The following is a 15,523-nucleotide window of genomic DNA, read 5'->3' on the forward strand; positions in this document are numbered from 1 at the left end:
GGAATTATAATGTTTCCGCCGTGCCCTTCAGGTGCCTGGAGGGTTCTGATGTTAACTTGAAGGCAGAGGTTGCCAATGAGCAGCACAGAGATGGAATAAAAACACAAATGTATTGTGTTTGTTCTTTTTTTTTTTCTTTTTTATTTTTTTGGTTGGTTGCCAATGCTGAAAAATCTGGAAAGGGTTCATACAAAATGTAGAACTGAAACCTCTAAAACTTGAAAGCTCTGGTAATACAGGGCTCATCATCCTACAATCCTACTTGCACTAAAAGATACTATAAGACTAGATATGGGGTGAGTAGTTCTGCTCTCTGTCACAGCCTGCTGCTTTGGCTACTTGATAACCATGCATGGACACTGAACTAAGGGTCAGAGCCCTTATTTTGAAAGTATGTTAATGTGCTCCTCCTCCACCATAGGAATAACCAAGGAGTTATAAACCCAAGTATTTAAATCGGTTCCAGGAAAAGTTATTTGAAGAAGTATGATTCCTTTTTTTTTTTCTTTTTTCTTTTCTTTTTTTCCTCCCTGCTCATAATGCAGAGGTGTTGGCTGGTGTTCCAGCAACTATCTTGTGATAGTGAGGCAATCCTGAGGATGGGGGCCACATATAAGAATGTTGAAAGCAACAAATAGCAAGACGCTGGTTCATTAATGATGATAGAATGGCCACATCAGCTGTATCTACCTCCAAACTTCCTTTACCTAAAATAAATAATTAAAAGCACAAAACATATCTTATAGAAGCCACTCTTAAGTAGTTGTTCTTAGCGAGTACAGGCCATTCCTATCTGGTATATAAGGTTTTTTTTTCAGTCATTGCCTTTACTTAAATTAAGCTTTCATTATGGGAAACTCTCAACACACACAAACATAAGTGGACTAATATCCACATGCAAAAGAATCAACGGAGACCTCCTACCTCACAACATACCCTAAAATTAACTCAAAATAGATCATACACCTGCATACACAAGCTAAAACTACAAAAACCCTTAGAAGAAACCTTAAGAGTAAATCTTCACGAAACTGGCTTAGGCAATGATTTCTTAGATGTCACACACAAAAGAAGCATAAGCCACAGAAGAAAAAATAAATGAGATTTCATCAACATTTAAAATATCAGTCCTTCAAACAACACTCCAGAGAGTGAAAAGGCAACCCGCAAAAAGGGGGGTAAATATTTGCAAATCATTTTCCTGATAAGGGCCTTGGACCCAGAATATAGAAAGAAGTGTCACAACTCAATTAAAAATATCTTTAAAACCCCCATTTAAAAATGTACAAAGGACTCGAATAGACATCTCCCCCAAAGAAGATAGAGAAATGGCCAATGAGCACATGAAAAGATGCTCAACATCATTAGCCATCAGGGAAATGCAAATCCCAACCACAATAAGATACCACTTCACACCCACTAGGATGGCTAGGATCAGAAATAACAAGAGTTGGCAAGGATGTGGAGAAGTTGGAACCCTTGTGCATCGCTGGTGGGAATGTAAAATGGCGCAGCTGCTGTGGAAACCAGTTTGGCAGGTCCTCAAAAAGCTATACATAGAATTACCATATGATCCAGCAATTCCACTCCTAGGTAATATATCCAAAAGCATTGAAAGCAGGGACTCAAACAGAGAACTTCTCCACCAGTGTTCATGGCAGCTCTGTTCAGAGATCGGGATCAGAAAGGTAAAAACAACCCAAGTGTCCATCAACGGATGAATGGACAAACAAAATGTGACCTAGCAGTACAATGGAATGTCATTCAACAATAAGAATGACTCACTGATATCAACCCCAACGTGGATGAACTCAGCAAACATTATGCAAAGTGAAAGAAGCCAGTCACGAAAGATCACATGCTGTATAATTCCCTTTATGTGAAATGTCCAGAATAGGCAAATCTGTGTGGACAGAACAGATATTACTGGCTGCTGGGGATTGGCCAGAGCAGAGAAAGGAGGTGACTGCTTTCGGGGACAGGTTTTCTTTGGGGATTTAAAAGCAGTCTAAATTTGGATGGTGGTGGTGGTCACTCAACTCTGTCAATAGACTAAGATGCATTGGACTGTATACTTTAAATGGGTGAATTGGATGATATGTAAATGATATCTAAATAAATCAGCTTTTAGGGGCGGCTGGCTGGCTCAGTAGGTAACACATGCAACTCTGGATCTGGGGGTTGTGAATTCGAGACCCACATTGGGTGTAGAGATTACTTAAAAAATAAAACTTTTAAAAAAATCTGTTTTTAAAAAAATAGACTGTTTTTTAAAAACCCTCTCATTTATCTGCTCTAATTTCGACCATTATTAACTTGAGGTCAGTTTCTTTTCATCTATACTCCCATGTGCTCTCCCCTCCTCATATTATTTTGAAGCAGATCCCAGGCACCATTTTTTTTTAAACATTTTACTTATTTATTCCTAAGAGACACACAGGGAGAGGCAGAGACACAGGCAGAGAGAGAAGCAGGCTCCCTGCGGGGAACCTGATGTGGGACTCCATCCCAGGACTTCAGGATCATGCCCTGAGCTGAAGGCAGATGCTCAACCACTGAGGGGACTCAGGTGTCCCCTCCAGGCACCTTTAATACAGAATTTAAAATAGAATTCGTGGTGCGGCAGTCGACAGCCTGGTCCTGGCTGTGAGACACCCACACTGGGTTCTCCAGCCTCCTTGGACATGTTGTGGCATGATACCTTGGAGTAAATCTCTCTCTGCTTAAATTTTTCCCTAAGAACCTCAACTATTGTGTTCACAGCTGACATGGACCTTTAGTGACAAGACTTCTGATGGAGCTGTGGATATCTGAAAAGCAGTGTTAGAGACTCTCCCATCCTTAATGATGGAAACCCAGAACCTTCCTGGAGGCCGTATATAAATTTAAACCTGTTCCAGATGAAGATGGATTATAGGAGGAGGCATGCCTTCCCAGGGGAGACATCCCCCCACCCCCGCAATGGTAATAAGCCAATAAGGTTGACCATAGCTCTCTACTATCTTGGATTCTGACTCTGATTCCCTAAGGAGAAATGCTTCCTTTCCCAAAAGTTCCTGGGTGGAAACACCATTCCCCTGCCCTGGGGAGTTGGCTCTTGTCATATCTTCTACAACCTGGACCCTCCCACCAGCTCCTCCGTGTACTAGGAGTATACTTGGTAGACTCTGGTTAACTTCTCCACTCAACCAGGTTCCTCATATAAAATAGGATCCGTGGTCTTTACAGAGTCTTGAGCTCAGATCCCCCAAGGGCTTGTGTTCAATTCCTCATTCTGACTCCTGTTCACTGCATGACAGTTAGCAGCATACTTGACCTTTCTGAATCTCTGTGGCTTCATCTGTGAAATGGGTAATAATTCCTGTTATTCCTGTGATAATTCCTATCATGTAGATTCACTTATGTGGGGTGAGAGGTAGCTACCTTTGTAAGGCACCTGCCCCAATGCCTGGCCTGGAATAGCCATGGGACAACTGCCTGCCACCCTTTATTAGTAAATGTGAAATGTAAATTAGTAATCTTCTCAATCAGAGAAGCTTAGGCTTTTAAAATTGGTGTTGTTTTGATTTTAAGGAATGGACTCATTTCCCTTTCTTTCTTCTTCTTCTTCTTCTTCTTCTCCTTCTTCTCCTTCTCCTTCTTCTCCTTCTTCTCCTTCTTCTCCTTCTTCTTCTTCTTCTTCTTCTTCTTCTTCTTCTTCTTCTTCTTCTTCTTCTTCTTCTTCTTCTTCTTCTTCTTCTTCTTTTTTTAAGATTTTATTTGTTTATTCATGAGAGACACAGAGAGAGGCAGAGACACAGGCAAAGGGAGAAGCAGGCTCCCTGTGGGGAGCTTGATGCGGGACTTGATCCCAGGACCTCAGGATCACGACCTAAGCCAAAGGCAGATGCTCAACCGCTGTGCCCCCCAGGTGCCCTTCATTTCCCTTTCTAAATGTATTACTTTTATATAATAATAACAATAATAAATATTTATTGTTTGCTCTTTAGCAGACACTATATAGGGAACAGAGGGCTTCTAGCATCTCATCTTCTCAGCCTTACTGTGGGTTAAGTATCATTTTAGAGAAGAGAAAACTCAGGTTTGAGGTCAATATACTTACCTGAGGTCCCCCAACTGACAAATGGCTGGGCTGGGATGCTAAGCCCACCTGCCTGGTTCCAGAACCTTTCCTGTGCTGCTTCTCCATCTGCTCTGAGCTCAGCCGCTAAACTGCCCCCTTCAAGGGCCCTTCCAAAAGAGTGTCCCTGCTCCCCCTCTTCAAGCTGTGGACTCACCAGGGGCTAGGCACAATCTTTATCAGGAAGATAGGCTTCCTGGCTCAGGGGGACATTACGAAGCTGTAAAATTGTCCCACTGTCCTGATTTATCTCTGCAGCCTGGGCTGCTTGAGCACAGAGGCTTTCAGGGTTCTGGGGCATCCTTCCTTACTTGATGCCACACCTTGCTGCATTCTGGCTCCCATGGCTGCCTGATTCTGCAGCCCCCTCCTGCGATGCCTTGATGACAGGTCCCCAGGCGCTGGCCAGATGGTCCAGCATCCACCCTCCCTCGACCACCCACGTCCTGACCTGTCTGTTCCCTGATTTTAGCTTGACCACTGCAGGAGGCTGTTCTGTTCCCAAAGATCCTGCCTTCCAGTGCCCGCCTAGGTTGTCCTACGGAAGACAGTGCTGCAAAGGTGATGGGAGGTCATTCCTGAGAGTAGGTCACGAAAGGCTGCAACTTCTCTCCTGCTCACATAGTAACTCTCCCTTCCTCCCTCCTGCCCTTTGTCTCTCCCTGTCCCTCTCTGAGGAAGCAAGCTCCCCTGCTGCAAGCAGCCCCGTGGAAAGGTCCGTGAAACAAGGGACCACATGGCGGGGGGCCTCCCAATAGCAACCACCCAGAAACTGAGGTCCTTGGCCCAACAGCCTATAAAGAACGGACTCCTGCCAGGGATCAGTGATGAGCTTGGAAACCATCCTTCCCCACCTGAGGCTCAGATGGCTTCAGCCCTGGCCATCGTCATGGTTGAAGCCTGTCGGAGGCTCTGAGCCCCCACCGGGATTCCTCACCCGCAGAACCTGAAAGATAATGTATGTCTTGAGTGGCTAAGTTTCAGAGTAATCGTCATGGAGCAACAGGTGCCTGATACAGCCACGACCTTGTGTGCACCTTCATCTGCGCTGAAGCTGCCGTCCCCAGGTGAGACGGCTGTCCTCCCAGGAAAGATTTAGTGGCCTTGCTGATAGGGGCTTTAGCTCGCAGCCAGGGACCATTGTACTGCTGGTCAGCGGCAGATGGGCTTGTTCTCTCAGGAAGCACATTCTCAACCGGGGCGATTTTCCGAGGAAGCCAGAATTGGCTCCTGGAAGGTGGAAGACTCCCCCCTTTTTATGTCTAAAGTGCAGATGTATGTTCAATATGTAAAGATATACACAATGTTGGGCACCTGGGTAGCTCAGGGGTTGGGCATCTGTCTGCCTTCAGCTCAGGGCATGACACAGGGGTCCCAGGATCGAGTCCCAGATGGGGCTCCCCGCAAGGAGCCTGCTTCTCCCTCTGCCTGTGTCTCTGCCTCTGTGTGTCTCTCATGAATAAATAAATAAAATATTTTTAAAAGAGATATATAATGTCTGTGATATTAATATTTCATGGGTGGAGGAGGGGCAGTAATGGGAAAAGGCTAAAAAAACCCCTGATTTTGGATAACAGCTCGGGCTGCCTCGTGAGGGAGGGGCAGGATGGAGAAGCATTTAGAAACCAGGACGGGAGATTAGGGAGGACCCAGAAGCCCAGAAGTTGGGGTCCTGCCCTTCCTTGTTGGAGGAGGTGTTCTTGGCACCTGCACGTCCTCTGTTGGGGAACTTAGAGCTCTGTTTTTAGGTTCCTTTTTCCATAGAGGGCACGGACTGAGCAGGCACAGTGCCTGGCACATGACAGGCAGTCAAAGGAAAGCCATTATCTGCAGGTGTGCCAGGGGGTTGCTTGTCTTCTCCAGATTGTTTTGGGAAAGAGCTTCTGCTTCCTGGCCGGGGGTCATGTGAGTCAGATCCCATGTTACACCCAGAAGCTTCAATCACCCTGCTCCTTGCACCAGGCTAGATTCTCTCCCTGGGGCCCCAGGGGCTCCAGGGCTTGTTGTCCCACTGTGAGTTGGTCTCGGCTTCAGGTAAAAGGATGAGTGATTAGCAAGATGTCAGAGGTGAGCTGAGCATCCCCTTAGGTTCTAATGTGGGGTCTCAGTCTCCTCCAACACTAAGAACGATGGCTGGCACACAGTAGGTGCCCAATAGATGCGACTTTCATCAAGTAACAGGTTCCATTACCATGGGTATTGAGCCCATGACTTCCCATCACCTTTGCAGTGCTCTCTTCCTTAGGACAACCTGGACGGGCACCAGGAGGCAGGATCTTTGGGAACCGCTTTGGAAACGGCCTCCTGCAGTGGTCAAGCTAAAATCAGAGAACAGACAGGTCAGACCGTGGGTGGTCGAGGGAGGGTGGATGCTGGACCATCAGGCCAGCGCCTGGGGACCTGTCATCATGGGAATGCCACAGACCAAGAGATCCAGTTCATCTCTTACCCCCAAAGTCTCCCTTTTCCCTTGAGTCGTTTCTCATGTTGGCTTCCAGGAATACTGGATATATCTTTCCCCAGGCCACCTCCCAGCAAGAGATGCCATGGCCCAGATCTGGCCAACGAGATATAAAAGGAAATCTGTGAGAGGTGTCTGAGAAATGTTTCCTTCTTGGTAAGAGAGATGTTTGAAAAGATTCCCTCATTTGGTGCTCTGGTGTAAAGATGAGGTGCCTGGAGCTGGAGCAGCCACGTTGCCACCATGAGGGAAGAGCCACATGGACTGCAGAGACTGGGACTCCAGTACCTTGATATTAGTGATCACTGACACACTGGTCCTATCCTGAAACCTGTCTACCTCTTGCCTTCTCATTAACTAAATAACTCAATTCTTTTCATTTTAAAGTGACTATAGGTCTCTATGCTACTTACAACCAAAAGTATCATAAGTGTCTTAAAAGTAGCTTGAGTAACATCATAAACAAAAGAATCCTTATGGGGCCTCCTAGCTGGCTAAGTCAGTAGAGCATGAGGTTTTTTGTCTCGGGGTCCTGAGTTCAAGCTTCAGGTTTGGTGCAGAGCTTACTTACAAACAGAAACAAAGGAAGAAAGAATTCCTTTTTTATTTTTTAAGATTTTATGTATTTATTTATAAGAGACACAGAGGCAGAGACACAGGCAGAAGGAGAAGCAGGCTCCCTGTGGGGAGCCTGACGCGGGACTCGATCCCAGGACCCCGGGATCATGCCCTGAGCTGAAAGCAGATGCCTAACTGCTGAGCCACCCAGATGTCCCGGAAGAAAGAATTCTTGCAAAATAACAAATTCCTATTTCAAAGGTGAAGAAGCTGGAAGAAATGTGGTAGGAGTTTTGAGGATTCATTCCCTATTTTATTTTTAAAGACTTTATTTATTTATGCATGAGAGAGAGAGAGAGGCAGAGACACAGGCAGAGGGAGAATCAGGCTCCATGCAGGGAGCCTGACGTGGGGCTCGATCCCAGGATGCCCTGGACCACACCCTGGGCTGAAGGTGGCACTAAACCGCTGAGCCATTGGGGCTGCCTTCATTACCTATTTTAATCCTCATAAAAACTCTGTGGGGCAGGTTTTAGCTCTACTTTCAGAATTTATTTTATTTTATTTTATTTTATTTTATTTTATTTTATTTTATTTTATTTTATTTTATTTTATTTTATTTTATTTATTTTAGAGAGAGTGCACCAGCAGGGGGGAGGAGCAGAGGGAGAAGGAGAAGCCGACACCCCACTGAGCAGGGTGCCGACATGGGGCTCGATCCCAGGACCCCAGGATCATGACCTGAGCCCAAGGCAGACACTTAACCAACTGAGCCCCCCAGGCGCCCCACTATTTTCAGACTTCTTTGCAAGTTTAGAAGGTTAAAGGACATTTTCCACACAATTAAATGGGGGAGGTGGGACTTGAACCCAGGTCTCTCAAATCTAGATACGGCTTTCTTCCCGATGTCCTTCAGTGCCACTGCTCCGGCACCAGGATCTTCCTGGACACATCTGACGATGTCGAGTCAGTAAAAATGCGGTCACCCTAATTCAGGTCATGTCAACCTGAGCATAATTACGCTCATCGCTTAGAAAGTGTGTTTACGAACAAAATACTAGCCCCGATGAAAAAGTGGCGACAGCTGGATGAAATTCACAGTCCTGAGACCCGCGTGCCAACCTATATTTCTGTCTGCAGGCTCTTGGAGAATTTATATTCCCGATCCACACTTCAATTGGTAATTGCCCGGCATCTGTTCTTTTTAAGTCTTTATTATTTTTTATTCTCGCCCAGATGTTGAGTGGAGCGGCCGCGGTTGCGGGATTGCAGCGAGAGGTCCAGCTGCTGGATTTGGGAAGGGTCCACGTTTTGTTTCTTTTCAGCTCTTCAGCTTGAATTTATGATGAGGTTTTGATGAATGGTACCCTTCTCCCAGCCCGGCTCTCTTTGCATGTGTCTGTGTCTGCAATATCTTTGGTCTAATTATGCGGATGCATCTCTTGGTTGAAAATTTATGTGATGCCTCTTGCCAGGAACCAGGAGCCAGGACCAGGGATTTGTGGTCTAAGCAGCCTTGACTCTACTCTCTGTGGTATATCCAAAGTGAAGTTGGGGAGCCCAGGAAGCTTGGTAATTTAGGGCTCCAGCAGGTTGAGAGTTTGGGCAAGTGTCAGCCCTGCAGTGAATTGCAGACACACCATGGGAATCAAGGATTTGCCGGGGGGGCGGGGGGGGGAGGCGGGAGGGGATGCCAATCAGAATTAGGGACAGAGAAAGGAGGTAGGGATAGGACAGACGGGACAGGGAAGATGGGGTGGATGGGTGGGTATTTAGTATGTTCACCTAGATAGGACCTTATCTGCTGGTACCATCCAATAAACTTGGTTAATTCACTCATTTCTTGGCTTTCCAGGTAGATTTTAAGTTCCTTCAAGTCATGAGCTAGTCTAGTGAGCTCTTGCTGTGTAACAAACCACCCCAGGATTCACATTATCACTCAGTTTCTGGTACCCAGGAGTTGAAGAACGACCCAGCTGGGCAGGTCTGGCCTGGGGTCTTGTGCAGCTGCAATAAAACAGTGACTGGTGGGGCCCCTGGCTGGCTCAGTGAGTGGAGCTGGTAACTCTTGATCTCAGGGTTGTGACTTCAAGCCCCACATGGGGTGTAGAGATGATTGAAAAATAAAACCTTAAGAAAAAAAATACACAAAAATACAAAACAGTAATGGAACACTGAGGGCTGAGGGTCTCTCCACCAAGGGGGCTTTGGCCTTCCTCAGAACACAGGGGGCTCAGGGCAGGTGCACCTCTCATCTCTGAAAACAGGCGAAGCGACTTCTCCAGAGTGAGGGGGCCGGTGTTACCGTTCGTTATGACCTTTCTGCCGTCCTTCATGGGTCAGAAGAACGGGTACAAAAACACGCCTGGTTTCAAGAGAAGGGGCAGCAGACCACTTCCCGATGAAAGGAGCGTCAGGGCTGTGTTGTCACGAGAGCTCCGGGTGAGAGAGGTTCAGGCGGCCACGCTGGAACAGGTGCCTACACAATGCCAGCCTGTTTTGTTTCTGTTTCTTGACTACTTTTTTAAGATTGTGTTTATTTATTTGAGAAAGATGAGAGAGAGAGAGAGAAAGTGCGCGCAGAGGGAGAGGCAGAGGGAGAAGCAGGCTCTTCGCTGAGCAGGAAGCCAGATGCAGGGCTGGATCCCAGGACCCTGAGATCGCGACCTGAGCCAAAACCGAGAGTCAGACAGTGCCTGTCACTGAGCTGCTGTTGGCACAAGTGTTCAGGGGATGTCGACTGCTCGGCACAATCCGATGCTACCCACGCCAGGCTCTGGGTAAGGCACAGGACACCATAGTGGCGCCCCTGCCTGCCTCGTGGGTCCTACCATCTACTCAAAAGGACCCAGCAGTGATGGAGTAATCGGAGAGACCCAGTGGGCTGAGCTGTAGGAGCGGAAGCAAACCGTGGGGTTAGGATGGGAGTATGTAGCCGGGCGGAGGGTCGTCGGCGTGGAGGGGTGTGTGGGGCCCGCGGGGGCTACCCTGGGGCCTCTGCTTGAGGAGCCTGTGCCAGGGGGAGGCACTAAGAAAGGGAGGGAGGCTTGGGAGGAGGTGGATGGAGGGCTCCTTGACGTGCCTCGTGAGGATGTCACCGTCTTGCTGTCCTGCGAGAGCATGTCATTCAGGGGGATGGGGCAGAGGGTTGACCCAGAAAGTAGAAGCCACTGGAGGGAGTTAAGGGACCGATTATTAGAGACAAATGGAAGTGTGTGTGTGGGGGGGAAGGCCAGGAGGTCGCTCTAGGAAATGAGCCAGTGTGGGGGTCTTGCCCTGGTTCCCAGCAGCCTCAATCCCACTGTGGGTGAGCTCTGGAAGGTACCTCGGGAGTGAAGGGTGTTGCTGCGGGTGAGCCCAGGCTCTGGGCTCAGCCTATCCCAGAACTACACTTGCAAGGGATTCACGGACGTGATGGGCCAGGTGGGTGCCCCCTTGTTGGGGGCTCCCATATGTGGGACCACACATGGCCAGGGCCGGCTCTGGGAGCCACGAGGGAGACTCCTAAGGTGCATAATTTTTTTTTTTAGATTTTATTTATTTATTCATGAGAGACCCAGAGAGAGAGGCAGAGACACAGGCAGAGGGGGAAGCAGGCTCCATGAGGGGAGCCCGATGCGGGGCTCGATCCCAGGACCCCGGGATCACACCCTGAGCTGAAGGCAGATGCTCAATCACTGAGTCCCCCCAGGTGCCCCCAGAATTTAAGGAAGCACCCCCAAGCCGCATGACCATAAGAGTGATGCCTCTTGAAAGCTTGTGCCTCGAACCCCCAGCCCTGTGTCACATAGATGTGCCAACTGCCTCCTGATCGAGGGAGGCACCCCCAGTGAAGTTCTCAGAGCCATGTCTGAGCTGAGAAAGAGCTAGCCAGGAGGAGGGAAGATGTCAGCTAAGAGAATAAAGGGAATAGTATGTAGAAAACCCCAGAGAAAGAGAGAGAGAGAGGGAGCCTGGCTCATTAGCAGGACTGAGTGATGGGTAACTGATCCTCAGTCCCCGGGGCCCCGGCATGGGCTTGTGCCTCCTAAATGTGGGCTCTGCAGAGCTGGTATTCTTTAGGGTCCTGCTCAGGGACCTCCTGGGAGTTGCAGGAACATGAGCTGCCCACAAAGATTTGGGGGCAGGGAGGGTTTAACTCCTCCATGGAAAAGTTGAGGGAAATTCATCAGCTCACACTTATAGCTTGATGGAACTGCAACCAGGAATCCTCTTCCCTAGGTGGGAGCAGAGATCAGGAGACGTGGAGGAGGGAAGATGCTTTTGTACATCCTTGCGGGATGGGGGTGGGGGTTCATTCTCTGTGCTACAAACCACCCCCAGTCTCCTGGGCTAACGCCAGCCTGGTCCGATCCACCTCCTGCATGGATTATAACAGCCTCCTGCTTCGGCCTCCAGCCCTATGGTCTACACAGCAGCCAGAATGCTAGGCAAACTTAAACAGGTCTGGCTTTGTATTTACTGTGAGTAAAATCTCATGTCCCTAAAGTGCCCTGTGAGCCCTGCATGGTCTGACCTCCCCTGTCCGTCCCCTCCGACCCAACAATGCATCATAACTGTACCAGGCAGCTCTTTCTCCCCACGCACACTACCTCCAAAGCTCCATGAAGTCAGGGATTTGGGCTTTTAAAAAATATATATTTATTTGACACAAAGAGAGAGAGAGCACGTGCATGCAAGCAGGGGGAGGGGCAGAGGGAGAAGCAGGCTCCCCCCTGGGCAGGGAGCACCACCTGGGATCATGATCTGAGCCAAAGGCAGACGCTCCACCAACTGAGCCACCCAGGCACCCCTTGGCTTATTTTGCAAACAGCTCTGACCAGGGCAGAAGCACAAATTTTCCAAGAGAAATTCCGTATCTGGATTTTGAATGCCAATCTGAGTTTAAGGACTGGCACGGAATAACGTTTCACCTTTCATGTGCCACTGGCCACTGGAGCCATGCGTCTCTACTTCATGGTCTCTGACCTCATAAGAGAAGCAGTGGCCAGGTTTGGGAAGCGGGTTTAGAGAGGACAAGGCCTTGATGCAGGTGGTGTGGACCTGAGTGGGGGCCTTCCAAGCCCCCACCTGGGCCCCTGACCATGTCCTTGGCAACAGCTGCTGGAGAGAGCGAACGGCTTCTTCCCTTCCCATCATACCTGGTTGGTGGTCACACCTGGGCAGGAAACATACTGATGATGCCAAAGGGGAGAACACCTTGTGTGACAAGCAGAGTGGTCCAGGGGACCAGGCTCTCTGCAGATTCCTCCTAGAAATTCTCTCAAGCCCCTCTGGTCACTAGCATTTTTCTGACTTCTCTGGTTGGATTCCTGATTCTCAAATCAAAGGTGCCCAGATACACCTGGACAGTGGCCACCAGCAAAAGCCAGGCAGCAAGGACAAGGGCGACATGGAGGACGGAAATTCCCAAGTTGGAATTACAACCCGGGGCTCCCGTGCACGTACTGAGAGGGGCTTGGTTATCTGTTCCATGAATCACTACCAGGGTAGCTGCCCTGTGTCCTTCGGTCATAATCACCTTCACCTCCCCAGGGAGGTGCTATAGCCATTTTTGTGATGAGGACCAGACAGCAGAGGAGTGACAAAGCCAAGGCTATGGAGCTGTGAGTGATGGGATTTGATGATTCAAAATCAAGGCTGATGCCAGAGCCCATGTTCCATCCACCCCACAGCTCCGCCCTTAGGGAAGGTGTCAGTGAATCACAAACGGATCAGACTTTGTAGGCCTGGAAGGGACACTTACAGTCACTGAGTCCTCACCCCACTGGACTTGAGAGCCTTTTTTTTCTTCAATATTCCAAGACAGAAGAGAAGTTAATTTTATTGACCTGTTGCTTATGACAGACATCATGGTCAGTGTACGGAACATCTATGAAAATTTTGAGGCAGATGCTATAGGCTGCTTGTATGTAGCTTATGGGAAGATTGATCACCATCGATCATAGGAATTGTAGATTATGTTCATCTTAAGCTTCTTTTTTCTCGATTTAATTTCTTGAGAACCTTTTTCCTTGATTTTCACTGTTTCAAGGAAACTGAAAGTTCCAGGGAATGAAACCAGCAAGGTGTCCCTCACCTCTCTGACCAGCTCTGATTGGCACTTGGTCTCTGTAACCTGTGACCCCAGCCTCTGCACCACCTCATCGCCTTCCCAAGAGAAGGTCCACTCTGGGTTTGACTGAAGTTCTCCACTCTTCTTTTATACAAAAGGCATCTTTTAGGGGCACCTGGGTGGTTCAGTCTGTTGAGCGTCTGCCTTCGGCTCAGGGTGTGACACCAGAGCCGTGGGATCAAGTCCCACATCAGGCTCCTTGCATGGAGCCTGCTTCTGTCTCTGCCTCTATCTCTCTGTGTGTCTCCATGAATAAATAAATAAAATCTTTTTAAAAATTTAAATTTAAATTTAAAAAGGCATCTTTTATATAAAAGGACCCCATCTAGGCAGAAGACATAGCTCTGGGATTTGAACCCAGCTCACTAGGAAGCAACAGTCAAGCATGAAAACGATGGGGATTTGTTGCATGGATCTAAGCTGGCATCTCCTTCCCTGCTGACCCCCCAGAAGAGCAGCACCCAAGAAAGGTTTGGTCAGGCCACACCTTAAGGGGCGCTTTGACCTAGCTTCCTGCTGAGGCTCTAAGGGTTTTTAGCTTCAAGAAAGAGCTAGCTGACCGCTCTTCTGGCTTCCTCTTCCTGCCAGCTGCAGACCTCTGTGCCTCTCCCCGAGAGCCTTCTGGCTCCTTTGGTCTGCTCTTGTCTGCTTGGCCAAAGGAGACATCACTTGCTGGTGCCACTGGAGCCAGAGCAATCATAGCCCAGTGCAGATGCGTGGGTGGGAGGTGGGCACGGAGGTGGGGAGCAGGGGGGAGCTGATCAAAGCTGCTGGGGATATAGTCCCTCTTCTCCACCCCCCACCCCCACCCCCGTTGGTGCACTTGAATTTGCTGAATTACTTGAGCTCAGCTGATAAACCCCCCGCAGAGGGCTCCCGGGAGAAAGCGCCTGCTGTGAATGCACTAATCAGATTGAGTGAGAAGTTGCGAAGGCACCTTGGCCTGAAGTGTGATAATCCCGTTTCCAATTTACCGATTATGCAATAAGAAAACGTCTTTGGTAATTTCATAAGGAAAGCACAGGAGCCTGCTTACAGACCTCGCGCGTCCTCGCGAAATCGTGAATAATAGTGGCTCCCCGCAATAAATGGAAGCAGTTGAGGAGAAAGAAAAAAAAATCAAGAATAATTACTTTGTTTATTAACATGCGGTGATTAACATTTCAAAAGCAATTTAAATTAAAACAGCACCAATCTGAGATGGGGCCGAGGTGGGGATCTGTCTGGAGGAAGGCAACGCTCCTTTGAACCTGGGCTTCGTGTTTTGTGTCTCCGGGTTTCGTGTCTTCTAAGGGGGCCTATCACCAGTTTACACGCCAGAGGGTCAACCGGCATCCACGAGCCCCAGGTGAGAACGCGTGGGTCTGGGGTCACACCTGCAAGTATGTCTTTCCAAAGGCCTGGAGAAAATTGTCTCCCCGCCTCCCACCACCACCCGGTTTCCGACTTCTCCAGTGTGTCTTTGGTGAGGAGGAGAAGCAGGGAGCAGAGGGCAAAATCCATTCCACAACAGGGGTTGGTGTATCAGGTGTATGAGTTATGCCAGCCTAAGTCTGATCTAACCTGTTCTGTGTTTTTCAGACTTCCCGTGCCCACCGTGATAGACTGTCCCCCCGAAACAACCACATCCTAACCATCCCTGGTACTTATAAATATGTTACCTGGTTTGGCCAAAAACAAACAAACAAAAAATTGCAAATGTGATGCAACGAAGGATTTTTTCTTCCTTTTTTTTTTTTTTTTTAAGATTTTATTTATTCATGAGAGACACAAGCAGAGGGAGAAGCAGGCTCCGTGCAGGGAGCCCGATGCTGGACTCGATCCAGGCACCCCAGGATCAGGACCTGAGCCGAAGGCAGGTGCTCAACCACTGAGCCACCCGGTCATCCCAACATTTTTCTTCAAATCAATTCTGAGCTAACCGAGCTAGTTGCCTTCACCTGGTGCCAGCAACGATATTCATGAAAATCATGTTTGATTCCAACAAAATATTCACCCCTGTAAGACGCTCATCCCTGCATCCTCTATGACTGCTTAATGGGGGCCGCCAGACCACCAGCGGGAGTGACCCCCACTTTTGCGAAAACACTGACCCAGCCCTGCACAGCTCAAGAAGCACCCATCGTGCAGCTGGGCTTTCAGAACTGCTTTGCTAAGTTCAAATTTCACTTGAAGACGATCAGAAAAAAATAAAAATAAAAAAAAAATTTAAAAAAAAGGAAAGAATCAGCCCCTTTAAAAATAGAAGCCATTTCTCCTGCAATGTTTC

At 48.4% G+C, this 15,523-nt stretch overlaps 1 long non-coding RNA gene across 2 annotated transcripts in view; it reads left to right on the plus strand.

Moving 5' to 3' along the window:
• The window catches only part of LOC140630627 (uncharacterized), a 30,078-nt gene extending 14,650 nt beyond the window's left edge, over nucleotides 1-15,428 (plus strand). Inside the window, exons 2-5 of one of the 2 annotated variants that reach the window (XR_012028390.1) lie at nucleotides 2,764-2,964; nucleotides 14,443-14,602; nucleotides 14,836-14,896; nucleotides 15,002-15,428. This is a non-coding gene — a long non-coding RNA (uncharacterized lncRNA). Of the gene's footprint in view, nucleotides 1-2,763; nucleotides 2,965-4,801; nucleotides 5,493-14,442; nucleotides 14,603-14,835; nucleotides 14,897-15,001 lie in introns of those variants that run through there. The other variant, XR_012028391.1, reaches the window with a different exon arrangement.
• Nucleotides 15,429-15,523: the final 95 nt, after the last annotated feature.

Source organism: Canis lupus, chromosome 3 (genome assembly GCF_048164855.1).
Source record: "Canis lupus baileyi chromosome 3, mCanLup2.hap1, whole genome shotgun sequence".
Lineage (NCBI taxonomy): Eukaryota > Metazoa > Chordata > Mammalia > Carnivora > Canidae > Canis > Canis lupus.